Source organism: Choloepus didactylus, chromosome 8, assembly GCF_015220235.1.
Source record: "Choloepus didactylus isolate mChoDid1 chromosome 8, mChoDid1.pri, whole genome shotgun sequence".
Classification (NCBI taxonomy): Eukaryota; Metazoa; Chordata; class Mammalia; order Pilosa; family Megalonychidae; genus Choloepus; species Choloepus didactylus.
In genome coordinates this window covers 89,658,803-89,685,317 of record NC_051314.1, presented here as the reverse complement: position 1 = coordinate 89,685,317, position 26,515 = coordinate 89,658,803, and the positions used below count along the sequence as shown (strand labels likewise).

General features: G+C 39.9%; 1 pseudogene; it reads right to left on the bottom strand.

The window, feature by feature from the left end:
• Nucleotides 1–3,980: 3,980 nt before the first annotated feature.
• LOC119542837 lies at nucleotides 3,981–25,114 on the bottom strand (annotated as a pseudogene).
• Between the last annotated feature and the right edge of the window lie 1,401 nt (nucleotides 25,115–26,515).

Genomic DNA, 26,515 nt, shown 5'->3' with positions numbered 1-26,515 from the left:
TCTAAGTTAATATCTCCAGCCCTAAATTTTCCCCTGACCTCGAGACTTGCAAATCCTCTGCCAAATCGACATTTCCTCATGGATGTGTAATAGATATACTGAATTAATATGTCCAACACAGAACTCTTAATACCTATCTATCCTCTTCCTGAAACACGTTCCTCTTCTGTTAACCCTATCAGTAAGTGGCACAACTATTCACCTATATACATCAGTCAAACTCCTTGGAATCATCCTTAGATGCTCTCTTTCTCTAAGAGGAAAACAGCATAGAGTGGTTAAGGGCATGGACTCTGATGTCAAACTGCTTGTATTTAAATCTTGGTTCCATTGCTTACCAGCTCCTTAATCTTAGGTACATTACTTACCCTGTCTGAACCTTGTGGTTGGAGATAACTAGTGGCTGGATCCCAGAAATGTTGTGACTGTTAGATGAATTTATGCATGTAAAGTATTTAAATAGTATGTATTATGTGTTATTATTATTTTCTCATACCACATCTCCAATCCATCAACAAATCTTGTTGGTACTATCATCAAATTCCATCCCAAATGTGACCATTTCTTACCGCCTCTGCCACTAATCACTAGTCCAAGCCCCTGTCCTCTCATGTCATGTGAATGCAATTGTCCTAACAAACTGAAAGCCAACCAAAAAAAAATTCAGCATTTGAAAGCAGACTCAACACAACAACAGTTTGAATGCTCAATGCAATTTATTTGCTTGCTTAATCACAAACTGCCAGTACAACCAATATACAATAACCAGGTCAAGGGCACACAACACATTTAAAGGTGGAGAATGCCAATGTCTCTAGAGTCCATCTGCTGGAGGGCTGAAGAAGGCAGGCAGGTACCTTTAAAAAGAGTTCTCAGGACCCAGGACTGATGCAGTGTTAGTGGGGGACCAAAGCCATTGGCAGGAGGTGCTGGTCCCAGTGCAGCTCCAAGGATTACAGGAAGCCCTGAAGCACAGCCCAGGTATTGGAGCCTGGGGTCAAGGTGATGGGGTGTCAGCCTGCCTCAACCTGACACCCATTGCAGTGGCAGATGCACTGGGTTTTTATGCCTCAGGGGTCTAGTTGCCAATGTCCTTATCAAGGGAGTACCCTTCTGGCAGACAGCAAGCAAGTCCATGTCATATCTTCACATGAATGTCTAGTTATCACTTGTTACAAAAACGTTTTTCTCAACTTGTTTGCCGTCTAATTGTACTTAACATGATACTATTCAAACATGAGGTTCTCTGCTGGATGTGCATAATAGCCAATCTATGACACCGGGGTTTCAAAGAGAGAAAGAATTTATTGCTTAGTTCAAAGCAAGAGATCAGATGGCCTCTTGACCTAATACAGTAACTCTGATGGTTTTATAGTATCAAAAGATAGGCAGGCTTTAGGATAATGAGTATAAAGACTTGAGTTTTATTGAGCATGCACAGATTGATTGCTGCCAGCTTTGTCTAGTAAGATAAGAGTAGGAATTGGGGAGCGTTGATTCTGGGATGACTCCATTCTTTTATTAATAAACATTAGAGACTGTCTTTGTGATCAGAAGACTCTAAAGCTATCCCTAAAGGATAAGTGGGTATAAGAAAGGCCAATCACAAGGTTTTCACGATCATAAAACAAAGGTTATATAGTTACACAATCATTATTAAAGATCAAGGAGCTGGGTTACAGTTCAGTAATTTCAGGTATTTCCTTTTGGCTATTTTATAATATGCGAGAAAGTAAGAAAAGCATCTATGTAATGATTCAGTAATCATAGTTATTTGTTAATTATTAACTCTCGTTTACAATTCCTACCTGTTGTTTGTCAATTTCCTCAATCTCGAGGGATATCTGGGCAACGACCGTTCTAACTTCGTCATGCTGAAAAGACGTGTTGGCATTATGGGACAGAGGAATGAAACAGGTTGTCATTCTTGGAGAGACAGGCATCTGTGGGTTTCAAGGCTTAACAATCCACAGGCTTTAAGTGTCTGAAAAATACACTTAAAATTATAGGTGTAAATCAAAGGAGTAGAAGGATTATGATTAGGTGATTTATAACTATGTTACATTGTGGAAATAACTTTTTATAGATTGTTAGCTAGAACCCAGGGTGTTCCTTAGGGTTTTCAGGAACAGTGTTGGCAATATCTGGCTGAGATCTTCATAAGAGTAACCTCTGGAATGATCCCCCACCCCCCAACTCTATCTGAAATCCCTTAGCCATTGAAATTTTATTTTATTTCTTTTCTCCCTCCCACTGTGTCAGGGAAATTACCCCTGGAAGTCATGTCCCAAGGTGTCAGAGAAATTTATTCCTGGAAATCATGTCCCATATAGGGAGGATAGTAGTGAGTATATCTGTAGAGTTTGACTTAGAGAGAGATTTATGGAGAGATTTATGGAGATTTTCAGGGAGTGACTTTTTTTATGATCACAGAGAAATCACATTGTTTTTACTGACAATTCAATCTCTCTACACATACAGTATTGCACAAATCATAAGTGAATCAACAATTATATTAATGATGCAAAATCATGAGCATTTACAGAAAATTACTGTTCTAGGTTTGGTGCATTCCGTGCCAGGTACTTGAGTGAATATGACAAATAAAGGAACTGGGGCATTACTTTAATTCATGAGAATTGGCTTTCAAAAAAAGCATATTTGCCATCTCACTCACTATGTCAAACCCAGGAAAATTGATAGCTAAATGACAAAATGGATAGTGTTAAAGAAAATTTGATGATAAGAACATTTGGTTAAAATGTTAGGTTTAAAATTTTAGCAATTGGATTTAAGATCCAGAAAGTAGAGCACACTGGGAATTTTAAGAAAAGAACCCCAAGTTCTGCTTCACAATTTCTACTACATTCTAAAAGAATAATTCTGGGCTGCCATAACATCTACCCTGCTAGTGTAAACCATTCTTTCATGGTTTCATGGAAGAAACAAGATGGTAGTTCACATAAGTGGGTTTAAAATAAGACTGACCATTCACAATAAAATAAAAACTTACATGATCTCCATTAAATTATAAAAAATCTTATCAAAATGTTGACCAGACAGAAGCCAGATCTCCTTTCCTGACCTAAAAGCACAGGGAATGCAGCACTTATGGTGGGAAGACCTGAGGGCAAGTCCTGGTGCTGCCCTGACACTGCCCTGACTTGCAGCGTGAGGTTGGACAGGTTGTGGCTTCCCTGGGGTTCTGTTTACTCAGCTGTAGAACTGAGCAGGGGGCATGGGCTAGATGGCTCTTAAGAGACCTTGCAATTAAAAGCATCTAAGTCAGCTTCATACCTCATTTTGAGCAGACACTTAGGGTGGTAAAAGAAATGGATTAAGAAACAGGTAGTGTAGTATTTTCTATCTTTGGATCATCATTCAGTTCTAGGAAATCTTTGCCTGCAACTTTCATCTAGTGGCTGGTACTGTTAAAGGGCAGGCAAGCGAGGCATTTGACGATGGCATTGTTCTATTAAAATGTAAAAAGGCCATGCCAAATTTGGGCAGAAAAGCAATGCACTGCCACAGTACTACCAGCAGTCAGGATTTTTTGCCTCTGACTTTCAGGAGCCATCAATCTGGTTGGGAAAATGCCGAGGGAGTTGCACAATTCAAGCCATTTGATAGAGATCTACCTGAAATCCTACCACTAAGGCAACTTCAATGAACTCGCTTCTCATAGAAAGGATGCAAGAGAGTTAAGTGCAGGGTGGAATTTTTCTTTTTCTTTACAGAACAGAAAAATAATCCAAAGAGAGTAATGGATTCTCATTTTTCATTCTCTAAAAAGAATACAAATATTACTTCTTGAATTCAACACACTGGCCCTCATTTTCAAAATGTATTACTTTATTTCCTCATAAGGCAGCCATACATTAGAAACTTGAGAATGTGACAGTCACATTATTTCTCTAGCAGGCCCAAAGTCTTCCAGGAGCATTCCTGGAGCCTACATCAGAAGGAGGAGTCCTGGGGTGTCAAATATTAAAACTTTCTCCACAGCCACAAGTTCCTTTGATGTTTTTGGTTATTGAACACAAACTCACTGGATAATTCATCTTCTGCATCATCCATTTCTGTCCTAAAAGTGTCAGCTGTGCTTTCTTTTTGATGAAAACTCTGACTCCATCTTCAACAACTTCTTCATCAGAATCTCCTTTTGTCTTCGTGTAATCTAGAGTATAAGAAAGGCCATCACAACCCCTGGCTCCCACCAACTTTCACATCTACATGTTCAGGCTTAGCTTTAAGAAGCTGTTTAATCTTGTTTACTACTGAAGGTGTCAGGGTGAGGGCAGCCCGGGTGGGCTGCAGCTTCCTTTTGTTCACAGCCCGATAGTGGCCCAGACTAATTAAGCCGACCTCTTGGCTGCCCGGGTGCCTCCAGCTGGAGCTGTCACCTCAGCCTCTCTCCATGGATACAGCGAGTGCCACAGGGTGACTCTTAGGCATTGCATCATTACAGAAATAAGTTTTGTAAGTACAAGCTTCAAGACTGAGGACTTGGCTTATTAGTACATATCCTTTTATTAGCAGGGTTCATATATTTTAGAGTTTATTTTTATAGGTCTCCCTGTCACAAGTTTAAATGGGGATGATCAATGTTTTTCAAAAAGAAATACATCTTAGATTTAGACTTTCCAAAGTTCTTTAATTAGTTTCAGTAAATTAGGAGCCCCTATTGCTTGAGAGAATAGCAGGAATTCCCCAGATGGGGAAGTTTAATAATTTCATGTTTTTTTCCCCAGTCCCTCAAGGGACCTTGCAAATTCGTTTTCATTTTATGCCCAAAATATTCTGAAATACACCAGGGTATTACATTAACCTGTAAAGAATACTTAGATATCATTTCTTATTTTAGGATCTGTTCTAGTTTGCTAATGCTGCCAGAATGCAAAACACCAGAAATGGATCGGCTTTTACAAAGGGGGTTTATTTGGTTACAAAGTTACAGTCTTAAGGCCATAAAGTGTCCAAGGTAAGTCATAAACAATTGGGTACTTTCACTGGAGGATGGCCAATGGTGTCCGGAAAACCTCTGTTAGCTGAGAAGGCACATGGCTTGTGTCTGCTCCAGAGTTCTGGTTTCAAAATGGCCTTCTCCCAGGACATTCCTCTCTAGGCTGTAGTTCCTCAAAAATGTCACTCTTAGTTGCTCCTGGGGCATTTTTCCTCTCTTAGCTTCTCTGGAGCAAGAGTCTGCTTTCAGCGATCGTCTTCAAACGCTCTCTCATCTGCAGCAACTCTCTCAGCTCCTGAGCATTCTTCAAAGTGTCCCTCTTGGCTATAGCAAGCTTGTCCTTCTATCTGAGCTTATACAGTGCTCTAGTAAACTAATCAAGGCCTATGCTGAATGGGCAGGGCCACACCTCCACAGAAACTAACCAATCAGAGTCATCACCCACAGTTGGGTGGGGCGCATCTCCACGGAAACACTCAAAGAATTACTATCTGATTAATACTGATACATCTGCTCACACAAGATTACATCAAAGATAATGGCATTTTGGGAGACATAATACATCCAAACCAGCACAGGGTCCATGTCAAATAAAGTTGAGTTAAGTTGTTCAAATAAACTGACCAGACAGGTTAAGTCAGCTAGTGTGCTATAGGAACTTTTAATTTTTGAACAAAATAAATCTTTCTTTTTTGGTCTCTCATAGAAATTAAAAATTTTAAATACAGTTAATATCACTCTTTACCCTGTACTCTAATTCACTTTGGTTCTTAAGTAGATCAGCACCATTCACTTCTTTAATTGAAGTCTGATTCTTTCTTTAGCCTCCTTAACAGTTATTGTATGGAATTGTTTTTTAGAATTAATGCTGCTTCTAGTATCTTAGAACTGGAGAACTTTAACTTTGAATCTCAGGTGTCACACAGACACCCAAAGTTCTAGGGAGCTACCAGACTGTACACAAAGAGCAAAGCATCTCAGAATTTAGAAATAACAAAGCTCAGAAACAAATGAGACCACTGTAAGAGCTTACAATGTAGGCCCTAATCTTCTTATAAGCATTTTCTTAATGAGGCTATTTCCAGAAATAAAAACATATGACGATTGACTTATATTGGGGTCAACCACAAAGCATAGCAGATGTTTTGTCCTGTCTCATCTTTACACTTTTGCCAGGGTTATTTTAATTAACAGGTTGAACATAATTTATATATTTGCCTTTCTTCTCTTTTAAAGTCCTTTTTTGTTTAAGATAAAGTTCTGACTTGTAGCTGACTACATGTACTTTAAGAGAAGCACTAGATGATATGAATGAAGCAGGTCTGGTTAAGACCAGGGCAAGCCAGGCCAAAGGGTAAAGGTTGAAACTGATTGTGTTTTAAAACTTCAACTTCCGTGTGAGACCAAGGGAAGAGATATCTGTTTGGTACAGGATCTAAATTTTCTAAACGGTACAACTCTACAGTCGATTTGTTCAAACACCACAATTGCATGGAACTTTGAATAGGAAGTGAGATACGGTAGGTTAGTATAGGCTGGAGTGAAATAGTGACACATCCCAGAGTAATTTGGGCAGATAATAAAAAATATATTTACAGCCTCCCCATCCCCAGCCCTGAGGATCTGGGGGAAGGTGCGGATGTGTTGGACTTCCTCACCTGGACTGGTGTTGATGTTGTCACAAACATTGGAACTGGCGGTTTGATGTGCTGAGTCCTCAATCATGGGACTTGCCCTTATGAAGCTCGTTACCGCAAAGGAGAGTCTAAACTTGCATGTAGTTGTGCCTTAGAGTCTCCCCCTGAGTACCTCTTTGTTGCTCAGATGTGGCCCTCTCTCTCTCTAACTGAGCCATCTCGACAGGTGAACTTGCTGCCCTCCCCCCTACGTGGGACCCGACTCCCAGGGTTGTAAATCTCTCTGGCAATGCAGAATATGACTCCCGGGGATGAATGTGGACCCGGCATCGTGGGACTGAGAGTATCTTCTTGACCAAAAGGGGGATGCAAAATGAGACGAAATGGTTTCAGTGACTGAGAGATTTCAAATGGAGTCGAGAGGTCACTCTGGTGGACATTTTTATGCACTATATAGATAACACCTCTTAGGTTTTAATGTATTAGAATAGCTAGAAGTAAATACCTGAAACTACCAAACTCCAACCCAGCAGTCTGGACTCCTGAAGACAATCATATAATAATGTAGATTACAAGGGGTGACAGTGTGATTGTGAAGACCTTGTGGATCACACCCCCTTTATCTAGTGTATGGATGAGTAGAAAAATGGGGATAAAAACTAAAGGACAAATGGGGTGGGATGGGGGGATGATTTGGGTGTTCTTTTTTTCACTTTTATTTTTTATTCTTGTTCTGGTTCTTTCTGATGTAAGGAAAATGTTCAGAGATAGATTGTGGTGATGAACGCATAACTATGTTATCATACTGTGGACAGTGGATTGTATACCATGGATGATTGTATGGTGTGCGAATGTATTTCAATAAAACTGAATTTAATGAAAAAAAAAAAAAAAGAGAGAGAAGCACTAGAGAAAAATAGTGTAACTGATAATGTTTCTGGGATTCAAGATCATAAATATCATTTCAATACAAAATATCTCACCTGGACTCTGTAATAAGCTCCTAACTGGGCCCTCCACTTTTATTCTTGCCCCTATTTCGGAATTATAGTTTAAAACAAAATCTCTTCTCAATCCAGGAAAACTTCTTCACAAAGGTAGATGAGAAAGAAAACAGTTTTACTACTGAATAAGCATTAAACCAGAAGAATGTGATACACCTCACAGCCTGCTAAAGAGATTGCAAAAACAAAGAAATCTTACACTTTTATATGGCTAAGTGGATTCAACCCATTACATTCATGTTTTCAAGATAAAATTGCTAATTTTCTTGTATCTTCATGACTGGAGATAGGTTTTGCAATTGGGAGTCAGATGACAGCTGCAGCTAGGTTCATCTTCTTCCAGTAAACTTGGCAATAGGGCGCTAGCTTCCTTGATGATTACATTTCAAAGAGATTGCTCTCAGGTCCTTGAGGAAATGCTCTGAGGTTGTGAGACTGGGGAGAGGCTTATTTAGCGTTTAACCTTATACGCCCTCAAGTCTATCCTCCACTCAGCATCCAGAATGCTCCCTATAAAAACTTAGATCACATTATCCCTCTCCTCTGGATGCTCCAGTAGCATTCTATCACACTCACAAGTGACAATGTTAAATCTTACTCAAGTCCTGTGGCCCTGGAAAACAGCAAAGATTAAGAAATCCCCCTACCCTTTGCATTCTGCAACCCAGCTTACTTCAAAGAACTGCCACCCCCCCTTCCACACACACACATGTGACTTAGGTAAGGCTCACGGATCCCCACTTTGTTTGCCTCTGACAAGGCTGGAAACAGACCCTCTGCACTCCCATTCTTTGTCTCATAAAGGTTAGCTGAACTGTTGTCCCAGTGATCAAGCCAAACAAAATGCTTATTAACCAAACATTGGTTAAGCGTCTCTCCTTCCTCCAGCCCCCTGAACTTTGAGGGCACCTCCCAGAAAATAGCATGAATATTCTCAGATCTACCAGTCTTTCATCCCACTTGCCTAAAAACAGTTCTTTCCTCTCTGTAAAAGAACAACTCTTCTGAGACAGGAGAGAATAAGGCATTGAGGCTGTGGTCCCTGGTCTTCTAAAAGAGTTAGTGCAAACCTGCAAAGCTTCATCTGCAGACTTCATGGAGCCAAAATTCCCACTAAAGCTCTGAAGCCTCCCCAAATCATAAACCCTTTTAAAATCATGGGCCCAAAGCAAATTCTCAGTTAATGACAAAAAGCATGGAGTCATCTGCCCAAAGTAAATTTTAGATACGCAAGGGCAGGTCACAAGTTCTGATCACCATAGTATCTATCTCCTAGAACAAAGAAGACACCAGGTGCTCAAAGGCTGAGATAAGATCACAGTAAAATTTTCGTATATAAGAAGGCAGCCCAGTCCTACTCAGGGCATACTTCTCCCTAGAAGATGCCCACATTATCTCTTTAACGTGTCTTCTTTGTCTTTTTCTTTAATAAACTTTACCACCTATTTCTACTGGCCCCTCTCATCTCTGAATTCTTTCCCGGTGACAGTCCCAAACGTGGAACGGGCTTCTGCCTGGCACTGTTGCCACTTTGGCCTAACTCTTGAGACACTTGTGGACCTTATGGTTAGAATATGATCCTTATTGCTGTAATCCTCTCTCTCCATTGTAACAGCCACTTTCCCCCTTGGCAATCATCCTTTCAAGTAGTGTCTCCTTACCAAGTCTGAATTTTTTACTTGACACAAGAAATCCAAAGTCATAACTCTGGTCTGGAAGTAAGTGATTTGTTCCCTGGCTACCTCTCCATTTCTCATGCTCACTCCGCTTTGCTACACAACCCTCCTTGATGTTCCTTGAACAAGCACACTGTGGCCCATTGGATAAGCACAAGGGTGATGGTCATCCTAAGCATCAGATGCTCTTTCTGCAGGAACACTTCACCCAGATACCCTCAAGGCTCACTTCTTCACTGCATTCAGGTCTTAGCACATACCATCTCTCTAGGTTAGGGGTCCTGTCCCTGACCACTCACCCAACACCTCCACCTACTCACCCACTGGCACTTTCCTTCTGCTGCTTTATTTTCTATTCAGAGCATAGTCATTACCTGCCTTTTTAATAAACTTTTCAAATACTTTCTTTATATAAAAGGAGGACATACAAAGCACTTTGAAATAAAACTCTGGAGTTCTGAATCTCAGTTTGACACTTACTGTGTGATTTTGAGCAAAGTTAATAACTTTGCATCCCTTTGTGCCTATTTTCTGGAGATAACATTTGAGGATAATAAAATACCTACCTCAGAGAGTTAATGTGAAGATTAAAGGAGAAAATATACTTAAAACAGGGCCTCGCGCATAGTAAGTTCTCAATAAATATTAACTACTTTTCAAAATTAGTTTATTGATCGGCTCTCCCACTAGAATATAAACCCAATAGGGAAAAGGAATTAGTCTGTTTCATTCACTGCCATGTCCTTAAAACACAGAAGCATGCCCAGCGTACAAGAGATTCTCCCTAAATAATTGTTGAATAAGGAATGACCATCATCTTCTTCCCTTCTAACTACTCATTATGGTGCTTTATTTATTCCACATTCAATAGTTATTCAGTGAGTGCCTACTATATGTCAGAACGGTTTTGGGTATTATACGCTCTCTCATTCTCACAATATACCTGGAAAGGTAGGTAATAGTATTCCCATTTTATTGATGAGGAAATTGAGGCTAAATTAAGTATCTTGCCCAAGATCACTTGGCAAAATAAAGTGGCAATTCTGAGATTCGAACCCATGTCTGTTTGACCTCAAAGTCGGATTCCTCCCACTACACCATATGGTTAGTTTGTTCATGTATGGGTTAGGGGACAGGATTATGGGAAGGGGTTAGAAAATTGGCTAATACTCATGTGTTTAGGTTCTTTGGAATCCAGATGATTGATGAGCATCTTCCAGAAACTGTCCCCACAGGGCCTCTCTGAGATTTAGAGGTACAGACCATTCATATCATACTGATGCTCTTGTATATTAAAAAGCAAAAAAATGACAAAACAATGTTACAAAATTGTGATATATATTTTAAATGTTTATGTTTCATAAATTAATGCCTTTAAAACATACACAAATACAATGACTACTCATAATTGCATTTGGAATAGGCCGGATAGCCTCCTGCAACCTACCACCCCTGGTCCTGCAGCCAAGTGGCCTGCTAATGCCAAGCCATCCTGAGGGCCTGAACCTGAGGCTGTCCTTCCCAAACAAGGGGAAATGGAGCTGCGTTCACCACAACTGGCTCCCCTACTTTCACCTACTCCCCTCCAACTTTTTTTTTAAATGCATTTTATTGAGATTGTTCACATACCATGCAGTCATCCAAAGTGCACAATCAATTGCCCATGGTACCATCACACAGTTGTGTATCCATTACCACAACTAATTTTTTTTCAATTTTTAGAGCATTTTCATTACTCCAGAAGAGAAATAAAAACAAAAAAGAAAACAAATCTTTCCATACCGCTAATCCCCGCCCCCTCCGTTATTGACTCATAGTATTGATATAGTACATTTGTTACTGTTGATGAAAGAATGTTAAAATACTACTAACTGTAGTACATAGTTTGTAATAGGTATATTTTTTCCTTATATGCCCCGCTATTATTAGCTTCTAGTTCTAGTGTCATACATTTGTTCTAGTTCATGAAAGAAATTTCTGATATTTGTAGTTAATCACAGACATTGTCCACACAAGATTCACTGTTTTATACATTCCCATCTTTTAACCTCCAGCTTTCCTTCTGGTGACATACTTGACTCTAAGCTTCCCTTTTCCACCACATTCACACACCATTCAGCACTGTTAGTCATTCTCACAATAACATGCTACTGTCACCTCTGTCCATTTCCAAACACTCAAGTTCAACCTACTTAAACATTCTGTTCATAATAAGCAACAGCTTCCCATTCTTTAGCCTTGTTCTATATCCTGGTAACCTGTATTTCATGTCTATGAGTTTACATATTATAATTAGTTCATATCAGTGAGACCATACAATATTTGTCCTTTTGTGTCTGACTTATTTCACTGAATGTAGTGCCTTCAAGTTTTCTTTATCAACCTGTTTTTTTTTTACAACAGTTTTGTTCACCAACTGTGCCAGTCTGAATGTATTATGTCCCCCCAAACACCATTATCTTTGATGTAATCTTGTGTGGTCAGAACTATCAGTGTTAATTAGATTGTAATTCTTTGAATGTTTCCATGGAGATGTGCCCCACCCAACTGTGGGTGATGTCTCTGATTGGATAATTTCCATGGACGTGTTGGCCCACCCATTCGGGGTGGGTCTGAATTAAATTACTGGAGCACTATATAAGATCAGACAGAAGGAGCAAGCTGCTACAGCCAAGAGGGACACTTTGAAGAAAGCACAGGAGCTGCAGATGAGAGACATTTTGAAGACAGCCGTTGGAAGCAGACTCTTGCTCCAGAGAAGCTGAGAGAGGACAAACATCCCAAGTGCAACTAAGAGTGAAATTTTTGAGGAACTGCAGCCTAGAGACGAACGTCCTGAGAGAAAGCCATTTTAAAACCAGAACTTGGAGCAGACACCAGCCATGTGCCTTCCCAGCTAACAGAGGTTTTCTGGACACCATTGGCCATCCTCCAGTGAAGGTACCAGATTGCTGATGTGTTACCTTGGACGCTTTATGGCCTTAAGACTGTAACTGTGTAACCAGATAAACCGCCTTTTATAAAAGCCAATCCATCTCTGGTGTTTTGCTTTCTGGCAGCATTAGCAATCTAGAATACCAACCATACATTCCATCTTAAGTAAACAATCAATGGTTCCCTGTATAATCACGTATTTATGTATTCACCACCATCACCACTATCTATATAAGGGTATCTACATTTCTTTCACAAAGAAGGAGGAAGAGTCAAAGAAGGTAGGGAGACAAAAAAAAGAAAAGAAAGAAAGAAATGACAGCTGAAAAGCAACAAAAAGAAAGACAGAATTAAACTAAAGTACAATAAAAGAGTCAGACAACATCACCAATACCAAGAGTTCCACACCCCTTCCTTATGTCCCACTCTTATAGGCATTTAGCTTTGGTATATTGCCTTTGCTATATTAAAGGGAGCATAATGTTTCTGTTAACTATAGTCTCTGGTTTGCACTGGTTGTATTTTTTCCCCAATACCACCCCATTTTTAACACCTTGCAACGTTGACATTTATTTGTTCTCCCTCATGTAAAAACATATTTGTGCATTTTATCGCAATTGTTGAGCACTCTAGGTTTCACTGAGTTATACAGTCCCAGTCTTTAGATCTTTCCTCTTTTTTTCTGGTGTCCCACATGTTCCTAACCTTCCTCTTTCAACCATACTCACAGTCATCTTTGCTCAGTGTACTTACACTGTTGTGCTACCATCACCCAAAATTGTGTGCCAAACCTCTCACTCCTGTCTTTTCCTATCTGTCTGTAGTGCTTCCTTTAGTATTTCCTATAGAGCAGGTATCTTTTTTACAAATTCTCTCATTGTCTGCTTGTCAGAGAATATTTTAAACTCTTCCTCATATTTGAAGGACAGTTTTTCCTGATATAGGATTCTTGGTTGGTGGTTTTTCTCTTTCAGTATCTTAAATATTTCACACCACTTCCTTCTTGCCTGCATGGTTTCTACTGAGAAATCCGCACATAGTCTTATCAAGCTTCCTTTTTATGTGATGGATCTCTTTTCTCTTGCTGCTTTCAGGATTCTCTCTTTGTCTTTGACATTTGATAATCTGAGTGCTAAGTGTCTTGGCATAGGTCTATTCAGATCTATTCTGTTTGGGGTACTTTGTGCTTCTTGGATCTGTAATTTTATGTCTTTCATAAGAGATGGGAAATTTTCATTGACTATTTCTTCTATTATTGCTTCTGCCCCTTTTCCCTTCTCTTCTCCTTCTGAGACACCCATGACATGTACATTCATGTGTTTCATGTTGTAATTCAATTCCCTGAGATGTTGCTCATATTTTTCCATTCTTTTCCCTGTCTGTTCTTTTGTGTATAGGGTTTCAGGTGTCTTGTTCTCCAGTTCCTAAATGTTTTCTTCTGCCTCTTGAAATCTGCTGTTGTATGTCTCCACTGAGTTTTTCATCTCTTGTGTTGTGTCTTTCATTTCCATAGATTCTGCCAGTTGTTTTTTTGAACTTTTGATTTCTATCTTATGTTCACCCAGTATTTTCTTTATATCCTTCGTCTCTTTTGCCATATCTTTCCTGAACTTGTTGATTTGGTTTTTGAATTGATTTAGCATATTTCTTTGAAAATCTTTAATTGATTGTTTCATTAAAGTGAAACAATATCTCAACTGTATCTCAATTGAGGTATAAGTTTGTTTCTTTGACTGGGCCATATCTTCATTTTTTCTAGTGTAACTTGTAGTTTTCTGTTGTCTAGGCATCTGGTTTCCTTGGTTACCCCAATCAGATTTTCCCATATGAGCACGGGTTCAGGTCTCAGAATGGGGCTATATTCAGTGTTGTTTCCCTGAGGTGTGTCTTAGAATATTGACAGACTTTCCAGTGAGGCTTCTAGCTGCTGTGCTTTTCCTAACATGCCCAGCAGATGGTGCCTGTCAGCCTGTCGCTCCCAACTGGTGTAAAGAGGTGTGGTCCCTTTAATTCTCAGCTAAGGTTGTTTCTGTTTTGACTGTTTTCCCCCAGGCCCTGGAGTCTGAGTTCTGAAGGGAGGGCAGGCACTAGAGCTAGGCCCCACCTCCTTCCTCTTAGCGAGGATACACCCCCTAGGGAGTTATTGTCTGCATTTGAATTACTCCTTTGTCTCTCTGACTCTATTAACTCCACCCCAGTCTGGGTCAGAGCACTGCAAACTGAAAATGCCTGAGGCTTTCTCTACTGAGCCACTCAGGTTGAGAGAGTGAAAAAGGGAAAGAAAGCCCCTTTTCAGAGCCAGTCCATGGCCCCCCAGTTTTGCCCATCAGTCAGAGAGAGAACCCGGTCTCCTGGGCTCCCTTTTCTGGGACACAGGCGTTTTCTGACTCTCTAAGTTCAGTCATCTCTAAAAGCCTCTGTATTTTCTTTTAATTTTTTTTTCTGTCAGCTCCACCTCCTCTCCACTGGTAGCAACCTCAGCTTACCTTGCTGCTTGTTAGGCATTTGTCTGTTTGTAGCTTGTATTCAGCAGTTCACCTTTGTTAATTAAAACCCCAGTTGGAGCTAGGTTGCCCTATATTTGCTCGCTCTAGGAATGCTGCTTTCTCCCACAGTGAGGTCCTGCAGCTTGGCCTGCTGTGGGGGGATGGGGCTTCCAGCACGTTTACAAAATTTTTACTTACAGTTTTTGTGCTGCGATCTTAGCCATTCCACCCAATCTAGGTTGGTGTACGATGTGTGGACAGTCACAGTTCTCCCCCAGCAGTTGTTCCAGATTATTTACTAGTTGTTCCTGGTTGTTTATTAGTTGCTTCAGGGGACTAACTACATTCTACACCTCTCTATGCCATTTCCTCCCAACTTTACTGTCACCAAATATTCTAATCCTTGCTTCCTTCCTCTCTCAAAACACAAGCTTACCTAAGACTGGAAATAGCAGGTTAACTTCAGTAATGGGACTCTTGGGCAAGAATGAAGCTATGGATTAGAAGTCAGGAAGAGTCCTTCTCCTTCTACCACTGAGTACTGAAGGACAGAACACTGAACTCTGAATCAGGAAGAGGATGAGGGTTGACCCTTATCCAAACTGCCATAAAGATTTCTTCTTCTGCTTACTTCCCCTTTATAACATTCTTATAGGATGCACAAGGCACTGGGCTTGGTAGTCCATTGTGCTCTGCCTGGCAGTCCCATAATTCTGAATTGTTATGTCCTACCTTCCTGCCTCCCAATATTCTGTCAAGATTTTTTCTCTACCTTTTACCTTTCAAACCTTATCAGAACTGTGTCTATTCCTTCAGAGAACTGCTTTCATTTAAATAACCTGAGGGGAAGCAATCCCAAAGCATAGTCACCTCTAAAGAATGAAACACACTAGTAGTGTCTTTCTTCTCAGTATCTGTATTTTTAACAGGGAACACTGCTTCAACCCCTTGAATGTATGTGAAGTGTGGAAGGCTTTTGAGAATGAAACATCCACCCTCACCCTCAGCCTGGTCATTGAGAAACAAAACCATCCTTTACTGTCTACATTAACACAACTTAATGCTATTCCTCTGTCTTCATTAACATGACTTTATTTTTCCAGTAGTCTTCTGCCCAGACAAAAGACTTGATTGTTCATTACAGGCACTTCCCAAAAGACCCATTGTGTCTTTGATAGAAAACATAGGCAGTTTGTACTTAAGGTTCTTTGAATCCCTCACTTTGTTGTTTCCAGCAACCCTGCATTCTTATGACAAGATGCTTACCCAATTTTAATCAAGCCCCCACTTTGAAATACCTATCTTAAGATACACTTCTAATTCTCAATAAATTCTGACCCTTCCTTCCCTGACTCCTAGACAAGGCCAAAACTTTGGGAGGTGGTGTTCTCCCTTCCCACGGTAAACAATAAACTCAACTATGTCTTATCAATAGGTTGTGCTGGTGATATCTGGGGAGCCAACTTCTGACACAGCTCTGGAAGCTTACATTGAAAGAAGTCTGTAACTACACCTTCAAATCATTAGATTCTACTTAAATGTGAAGCTGCCCCTACACTGATTTCTTTCAAATAGGATATTGTGCCAGTTTGGATATATTATGTACCCCAAAAAACAATATTCTTTAATGCAATCTCATGGGGGCAGAGTTACTAATCCTTTTGATTAGGGTGTGACCTCTTGACTGAGTGTTTCTATGGAGATTTGACCCCACCCATTCAGGGTAGGTCTTGATTAGTTTACTGGAGTCCTTTAAAGGGAGCTCACAAAAAGAGCAGCTGAGAGAGACTTTGGGAGAGACACTTCCTGACGCTTTGAGATGCTAGCCCAGATTTTGCTCCAGAGAGCTAAGAGAGGACAAAATGCCCCAAGAGCAGTTGAGAGAGACTTTTGAGAGATGCTTAGGAGCTGATAGAGATGCTCAGAGATGCTTGGAGTTGCAGAGAAAAGAACATTTGGAGATGCCAAGCTAAGGATGCACAGGAGCTGAGAGAGGAGCTAAAACACAATCCAGGACCAGCAGATGCCAGCCATATGCCTTCCCAGCTGAAAGAGGTTTCCAGAAACCATCGGCCATTCTTCGGTGAAGGTATCCTCTTGTTGGCACTTTTATGGCCTTAGGGCTATAAATTTGTAACCAAATAAGCCTCCTTTATAAAAGCCAATCTATTTCTGGTATTTTGCATAATGGCAGCATTAGCAAACCAGAATAGATATTATACAAAGGCACAAAAGTTGGTGCCAGAAAATTCTCCGAGTTGTCCATATAGATTAAACTCTGTAACCAAGCCACAAGATGCCAGAATTCCATCAGCCCTCAAAAATCCAAAAATTTACATGGGTCTTTAACTCAAAGTGTACACATTATCTGAATGAGCCAGTTTAAAAGGTAATCTGGGCCTTTGAATGTGTTGTTGCACTAATGGAGCATGTAACTTCTAGGTATAAAAATATTAGATCTTTAGGTTGTAAGGTAACTCTTTTCTTAAGCAAAGAGCTATGTCCCTATATAGCTATGATGGGAATGCAAATATGATAACAAACTTCAATTTGGAAAAAGAGAAAGAATATATAAGAGCTATCAACATTTTCCAATATCTGTCTCTAAAGCTTCCAAGAGTTGATATTAGTTATGTAAAGAAAGAATATTTTGTTTTTTAATTCTGTTCTGTTTAATGGCAATTTTTGGTATTTCATATTCTAGAAGCCACTAGAGGGCCCTAAAGCACACTTTAAATGCAAAAGATGTTTCACAAAGGAAGTGATCATTGAATATGATCAACACAGAAAGACAATTATCTGAAAATGGCAAGAATCATAAGAAAAAAATCTGGTCATTTGCTCTTGAATAAAAACTAGAAAAAGAATTAATAATTCTTACAATATTTAAAAGAACCAAGTTGTTTGTATTCCTCATCATAGTAGCATTTTTCTTTTGGGAGAGAGATGGGTACATCCCATACTAACCAACTTGTCATCAATGTGAGTGATTTTTGCAGGGACTAATATACAGGGATTTGTTTTCCAGTGTTGATCCAGTTAAGCAGGAATACGCTTCTAAGCAGGAATGCGATAGTAAAGACAGCCAATTTATAAGAAATAGTGAAACTGAGTGAGGCAGAAACTCAGTTGAGTTGTTTGATCAAGCGTAAGAAACCTAAGACGGTATTTCGCAGTCATAGGACCCCATAGTGCACACGTAGTGTCCCTGACTGCTATGGCTCACTGTTCAGTCCCTCCCACAGCACTGCCGCCCCAGCACTCTATTCTCATTGACCTGACTGCCACCCTATAAGGATAGGGTCTGTGACTCTCTTGTCGTGGTTCCTCCCATCACTCAGTACAATGCAGGGCACAGAATAGGGGCTCAGTACACGTCCATTAAAGAAGTTGTATATGTTAATTAGAAGGAAGAAATTGCATTTATACTATAAATCAGTTGGTTTATTCAAAAGAAAAATACAAATTAAGTAACAGGACTGAGTCCCACAAGTACAGAGTGGAAAGCACACATGCATCAGCAGTAGAAAGTGGTAGCAAGAGATGTCTGTGAAGCCTGCAGTAAGCCTCTGGGAAGTAGGTAGACATCTCGAGAAGATTAGATTTTCCACAGGACATGAAATGTGTGTTTGAGCCAATCTGATTAAAATCTCAAGGGGTCACCTCAGTGGACCCAAAGTTGTTACATAAGCATTTTAAAATAGAAAATGCATAGAGAAATAGGCAGCTGAAAAGCAAATGATAGAAAGGCTCTGGGTTAGTTGGCTCAGGAGCCTCAAGATGCCGGAGGAAATGAAATCAGCCCCTGGCAAGGGAGAAGGCACATGGGAAAGACAGAGTCCTGAGGAATAAAAACCCTTTTTTGCAAGACATCTGTGAGGTGAGACAGTCAGCTGAACACTTTCCAAAGGAAGCCAAGAAGGTCAAGAGCAAGCATTTCTTAATCAATCACATGGCTCCAGACTGTTTAAAATACAAATGCCTAGATTTTTCTGGTAAAATAAAGGCCCATTTCCTGAATGAGCAGCCACTTTAATAAGAAGAGGAAAATTATTCTATCCTTTTCTGGTTTTTATTCCTATCACTCCTTCCCTTACTAAGGTTATTTCTGTGTCTGAGACCATAAATTTTCATTGTTTGGAATTTTCTATTAGCATAATTTATTTGTTTTTGTTATAATGCATCTGGAAATAAGAGAAGCCATGAAACTTCATTTGGTGACTCAGCGAGCCTCTGTTTCTCTTGAGGTACCCTGGAATCTTAATAGGAGCACCACCCTTCTGGCTGGACCAGAAAACTAGAGAAATCTCGCCTTAGCCCTGGTTCCTGATTTGCAACTCTAATCATGATATATCAAATGAAATAGAGTAAATATTCATCAAATATTTACTAAGGACCTATTATATGCTGCAGATATAGAAATAAATAAGCTTGGGTCCCTCACATCAAGGAACTCATGGTCTAGTTAAAAAGAAAGAAAACTAGTGGTTTTAAAATACCATGGTAAGTATTGTGATTGAGGTTCACATGGTGTAAAGCTTTGGGCTGCATGCTATATTTATTAGGAATCCATAAGATGGCGAGAAAACCCAACTAACACTTTCCTAAAAGGACTTAATTTGTCTCATACAGCAAAAAGTGCAGAAGTGGGCAGTTCGGGGCTGATGCAATACCTCCATGATGCCATCAGGGACCCAGGCTTTTCTATCTTTTCCTTCTGCCATCCTTAGCTTGCAGGCATTTGTCTAATGCTTCTTGCCTTATGGTTGCAAAATGGCTGCTACACTTTGAGATATCACATCTTTCCATGTTCTAGGCAGTGACAAGGGAGAAGAAGAAAGGGGAAAATGCGTCCTTTTTATCAGGAAAATGATAATGCGTCCTTTTTATCAGGAAAGGGGAAGAACAAACAGCAAAATGTATCATGCTACCCCTTTCTCCTTTTTATCAGGAAAGCAAGTTTCCCAGAGGCCCCAGCAAGTAGACTTTCCCTAATATCTCATTAGATGGAGCCAAATCATAGGGCCACTGTCAGTCAAAAGGTAGCTAACAAGAAGGGGATTGGGAATGGGAATTAGATTAGCCAACCTAAAGTGTTGGCCTCACTAATGCATTCCACAGCTTTCCATTGTGTTCTCCCATCTCCTCATGCAACCATTGTTCTTTAATTAATCTGATATTGGCAGGGAAAGCCTGTAGTTTGATCCTCTGATATGCTTATAGCTATGGCTCTTTCAAAATAGTTTACTGAAGATGTTAAGCAAGGAAGTTCATACTTTTGAGGAGTTCCCCTTTTTACATGTTATCTTTCAGTGTTAAACTGGAAACCATTTAACCGGGCCTCCTTGAATAGGTATACCCTTCTCTTCTTTGGAGCTCAGTATCTGTCTTTGCCTGCAGAGAATTCAGTATTCCCCACCCTATTTTCAGATGAGGTGACTGAAACCTCAGCCTCTCAGTGGTGTACCTACAACCTCTTTATCAGAGAACTGAATATCCCCTCCCCAAGGGACCCTCTTCCCCATTCTTTAGTCCTTCAGCAACAATCCTATGAGAGACGCTAATAGTATCTATTTAATAGATGAGAAAGCCAAGGCGTACAAAAATTGTCACACGTCTCAGGTCACATGGCAAGTAAGTAATGGAATGAGGAGTCAGACCCAGGCAGTCTTCCTCTCAATGGGCTCTGGGCAGGAGCTCCTAGTAGTAAATCCCCTCTCCTTATGTGGGTGAAAATTACATTCCCAGGAGTTCCTCAGGCTACAGAGACCAGGCCCCTACTGTCAGCTCTAAGTCAGCTTAGAAAGGTACACGGTTAACACCAATAATTCACTTTATTATATACTATATATTATATATTTTTAAATATTATAATTTATGTTACATATGTATTTTATTACTTGACATTATGATAATTCAGCTTAAGATTTTAAACAACCATTCATTCACTCAATAAACATTTATTGAGCCTCTGCTGTGTGCTAGGTACTACTCCAGGGCCTAAGGATTCCACAGTGGGCAGGATAGCATGGTCACTGCCTTCTAAGAGTTTACAGACTCAAGCAAAGGCAAGTGAATAAAAGAAATTTGATGAGTGATATAATAGGAAAAAATCAAGGTGCTATAAAAGTGCATCACAGGAGCACTTATCCTACGGGTGTGGGTAGGTGCTTGTCAGGGAGTGCCTTCCCAGCTAACAGAGGTTTTCCGGATGCCACTGCCCATCTTCCAGTGAAGGTACCCGATTGTTGATGCCTTACCTTGGACACTTTATGGCCTAAAGACTGTAACTGTGTAACCAAATAAGCCCTTTATAAAAGAGGAAGTGATATTTTAGACCTCCAAAGGGCTGAGAAGTTAACCAGACAAAGAAGCTGATAGGAAAGAGTGTTCCGAGGCAGAGGGTATGTGTGTATGTGTATGTTTATGTGTGTATGTGCATGCATTGTATACATCTAGAGTCAGGAAAAAACCTGGCTTATGAGAGAATTTCAATGAATTACAAAATACCTAAGGCAAAAATTCAAGGAAAAGAATAGAGAGATGGGCAGAAGTCAAGCCAGAAAGTGCTCTGTAAGCTTGTAAGCCAAGTTAAGGTCAAGTTTTTCGTTCATGGCTTCAGTTTTTTACAACTAGAATCACAGTTATCACCTGTAAAGAAACCATAATATAGCTCACGGCCTTTTTGTTCCAAAATTCCTTGTTAATTTCATGGTACATTGACCATTAAAAAATGAGTTTTTTTTAATAGACTTTAAAATGTTTGGAAATTAAGTGCTTAATATTGGGAGTCATTTCTTATGCTTTAGGTGAAGGAAATCAGGGAAGTACCTATTTATTCTCTGACAACATGCTTTGGTCTTGGTTCTCCTTGTTTCATGTTTCCTGATGAAAAACATATGCCTTGATTCTTCTAGTCTATTCAGAGACCACTTTCAGGGGTGACTTCCACAAAATAAATTAGAGTTCTTCCCAGAATTTGGGATTCTAGGCAATATCTTCAGGGGATACAAAAAATGATGCACAGTCTCTCTGCCTTCTTTTCTTGCCCCTTCTCTGACTTCTAAGCATCTGTGACAAATCTCTGGGTTGCTTTGGAGACCAGAGAGAAGTGACTCACAGCTCTGCTAAATCCTGGATATAGAATGTAAAGAGCCCCAACACAAAGAAATGTGGGGAAGGAGGCAGTGCTGCTTTTGTGATAAACCAAAAGAGAAAGATGTACAATACCTGAGTCTCTGCTCTCTGGAGAAGTGGGGTGAATACAGTACCCAATCCTGGGGAGATGTAACTCGTGGCAGCCAGGAACAAATACCCACCCCCATCCCCCAGACTTGCAGGTGCTCAGGGCTGTCCGTTCACAGGCAGAGAAGAGATAAGAGGGTGTCACAATGTTGAGGGATTCGTTTATCCATTCAGCAAATATGCCACAGGGATACAGCAGTGAATAAAATAGACAAAAAACCCTGCCTTTACGAAGCTTATATTTTAGTGCCTCAAACAGAATCCAACAATATGTAAAAAACAGAATATATTATGACTGTTCTGGTTTGGTAATGCTGCTGGAATGCAAAACACCAGAAATGTATTGTCTATTATAAAGGGGGCTTATTTGGTTACACAGTTACAGTCTTAAGGTCATAAAGTGTCCAAGGTAAGGCATCAACAATAGGGTACCTTCACCGGAGGATGGCCAATGGCATCCGGAAAACCTCCTGTAGCTCAGAAGGCATGTGGCTGGCGTCTGCTTGCTCCCAGGTTGTGTTTCAAAATGGCGTTCTCCAAAATGTTGCTCTTGGGACTTTTTATCCTCTCTTAGCGGCAGCTCCTCTTCAAAATGTCACTCTCAGTTGCTCTGAGGTCCCTCTGTTTATGAGTTCTTTTTATAGGACTCCAGTGAACTAATCAAGACCCACCCTGAATGAGCAGGGCCACATTTGCATGGAAACATTCAATCAAGAGGTCACATCCTAATCAAAGCTGTCACTCACAGTTGGGTGGGTCACATCTCCATGGAAACACTCACTCTGAAGTTTCCAACCTAATCAACACTAACACATCTGCCCCTACAAGATTGTATTAAAGAATATGGCTTTTTCTGGGTGACATAATATATACAAACCAGCAAAATGACCAAATTGGAATTATTCCAAAAATGCAATTTTGGTCTTATTGAAAAATTAATCAATGTAATTCATCACATTAACAGAATAAAAGACAGAAACACCACATATTGTCTTACTTTGCCAGGTCTGCTATAACAAAATACCACAGACTGGTTGGCTTAAACAATAGCAATTTATTGTCTTACAGTTTGAGAGGCTAGAAGTCCAAAATCAAGGTGTCAGCAGGCCATGCTTTCAAAGTCTGTAGCATTCCGGTGGTGGCTTGCTGGCAATCCATCTCTTCCTCCACCACATGGCAGTCTCTCTCCTCGGTCTCCTCCTGTGGCTTACCTCCATGTCCAAACTTCCTTTGTTTATAAGGACTCCTTTCACATTGGATTAAGACCCATTCTGTTAAGGACATTTGGAGATGATAAGTTAAGAGATGAAACCCAGAGTTTGTCCTGGAGAAACTAAGAGAGGACTCCCAAACGCTTAGAGGGAAACGCCCTGGGAGAAAGAAGCAAGGATGGACAGTTGCTGAGAGTGGGAAATGAAGACAGAAGCCCAGAGACATTTTGGAGAAAGCGATTTTGAAACACAACTCAGGAGCAAAGGACCAGCAGATGCCAGCCTCATGCCTTCCCAGCTGACAGGTGTTTCAGACGCCATCCACCATTCTTCAGTGAAGGTATCCTCTTGTTGATGCCTTCATTTGGAGACTTCTATGGCCTTAGAACTGTAAATTTATAACCTAATAAAGCCCCTTTATAAAAAAAAAAAAAGACCCATCCTGTTTCCGTTTGGCTTCCTCTGAATAGAATCTCCGAAGATAGAGGATTCTATTTACACGTGAGTTCACACCCACACGACTGGGGGTTAGGACTTGGACATGTCTTTGTGGGGGACATGATTCAATTTACCACACATATCATCTCAATTGTTGCAGAAAAAAATATTTGATAAAATCCAATACTCACTGATAACTTTAGAAAACAAACACTCCTGGCAAACATGAACTACAAGGAAACTTTCTTAACCTATGTGATACTTACAAAACATTTCATAAATGTCAACTTAATGGTGAAATTGAAAGCTTTCTTCTTGAGAACTATAGCAAGAAAAGGATTGTCTTTTACTACCATGCAACATTCAATATTGAAGGACACCGAAGTTTTCCAGTGCAATAGGAAAGAAGGAAAAAATGGTATAATTATTGGAAAGGAAGAAATAAAACATCATTATTCAAAAATGTAATGATTGTGTATGTAGAAATTACAAAAGAACCTATAACCAAATTACAAAGTTACTAGATACAAGGTCAATATTAACAAATCTACTTGCATTCATATATGCTAGCATTAAAAAAGCAAATAAAAATAGATACGATTTATAATAACTTCAAAAATTTCTAAGAATAAATCTGACAAAAGATGTGCAAGACCTCTATGCAGAAAGCTATAAAATGTTACTGCAATAAATAAAATGAGACCTAAAAAATTAATGGCCTATACCATATTCATGCATTGTAATGTCAACCAAGAAATAACAAACCAAGCTGCAAGGCAACAAAGACATTCATTTGGGGTCTTAGAATTGCAATTTGGGGAGCACAGACTCAGGTAGCCACCCAAATATTGTCCTATCTTGGCATTTCAGGCAAGGGTCTTTTTTAAAAAAAAAGATTAGGTAAGTAGTTGTTTGTGGCTGGTGGATATTTTGGATACTCCAGTTGTCCTTGAGATTAGATAATTAACTGAGTTTGTCTTGTGGTTTGTTTTATGGTGTACTTGGGGTTTTGAGGAACATTATTGTTTGAGACTTTGCATACTTTGGCAGTTTGTAATATCTGGCTGATATTTGCCTAAGAGTAATTTCCAGACTCTTCTAACTCCATTTTAAATTTCTTAGCCATAGTAACTCTTTTTTATTTCTTTTTGCAGTAGGAATAACAATTGTAAAGATCAGTTCTTCCAAAATGTATCTATTTATTCAATGCAAATACTTTTGTTTCCCTTCTTTCCTTTAATAAAATTTGACAAGCTGATTCTAAATTTAGTTAGAAATTTCAAGAGCCAAGAATAGCCAAGGCAGTTTTTTTAAGAAGAACAAAGGCAGAGGATTTGTTTTTACTGATTACTGAAAGACTAATTGTGACACTACAATAATTAAGACATTGGCACAAGTTAAGATGCTGGCACAAGAATAGACAGATAGACCAATAAAATAGAAAGAGAGCCAGAACAGCTTAGAATACATCGACACTGTTACCGAGCAAGGGCTCGCTGCCTGAGACGCACTGAGGCCATTGCTATGACACTGGGATTTCGAGAAAAGAAAGAGTTTTATTGAGACAAAATTGAAGCTAAAATCCGTCTCCCCAATCCAAGAACTAAGGGAGATTTATAGGATGGAAAAAAGGGAGGTGGGGTCAGTGACGGGGGTTCAGGTTGGCATATTCAGACTGGTTGTTTCTAGGGCTGTCTGTATATGGTAGATATATGCCAGCAGGCTGCATCTTATCTTCCTTTTGAGGGACCTCTCACATTTTATTTGCTTCTGATGACTCCTCAGTCCTATAATCTTGGTTCCAAGAAAAGTGATTTTTGTTCCTAGTGTCTCAGGGGCTGTTTGAGGGGTAAGGGCACAACGTGGCTGTGTCTGCATGTGCTCCATCAGTAGTAGAGCTTGACTGTGACTGAGTTTGACTGCCTGTGAGACAAACTCAGGAAATAATTTTAGTAATGGGAAAAGAAGGAATTCTGATTTGCAGCAGATTTTGGCCTGAATCTGTTTTTTTCATTTAGGACTCCTAGCAATCTACCTGTGGTTTCAGTCCCCTCCTTTTATTTATGGACATCCCTCAATCTTGAGGGATTTGGGGCAGTGACTGCTCTGGCTTCTTTCTGCTCATTGGAGACATAGTTCAAGGTTTGATGAATGGAACCACTTTGCTTGGAGTTGGAGATATTCTCAGGTTGCATGTCACTATTCTCAGAGGGGTTGATATCCTAAAGTTCTAAGATTGAATTGGCACAGATACAGTCCAGAAGCGTAAGCCTTTGAGAAATGAATTTAACAACTAAATTGAAAATTATATGTCCAAATAAAAGCAGCATAATAATAATTTTTGCAGGACTTATTAACAAATATAGCCAAGTCATGCTAAGCAGGTGAGTTTTAATAGATTCCCATATTGAGCTGGCAGGCAGGTCATTGATTCCATGTAGCCATGTAGCCTGTGGATATGTTTTTTGTACATTCTGCTCTATTTGCCCTGAAGTATTTACCCAAGTACAATAGGAGGTGTTGGCTACTACACAAACACCACCCTCTCCATCTAGGAAGTAGACTAAGGCTAAGCAGCTGTCCATGACTACAGTTGCTAGCCTATCTATGGATGACTGAATAGCTTTTAGAGCAGCTGCCGTGGTGTTGGCTGACTCTTCTACAGAGGTTGCGAGGTTTTTTAGAGTGGCTTCATGGTAGGCAAAACCTCCCCCAGGAGCTAATAATCCAATAATGGGTCCAATGCCTGACACAGTCATTCTAGGGCTCTTTTTCCCTTAGTGTGATTGAATGTTTGTAAATGGATATGTCAGGCTTTGTATAACCTAGTGTACACTGACCGTTTATCCAACCATTATTTAAACAATTGAATACCCTGGTCTTAGTGCTATAGGTGCTATTTGATCCTGCAGATGGTAGTT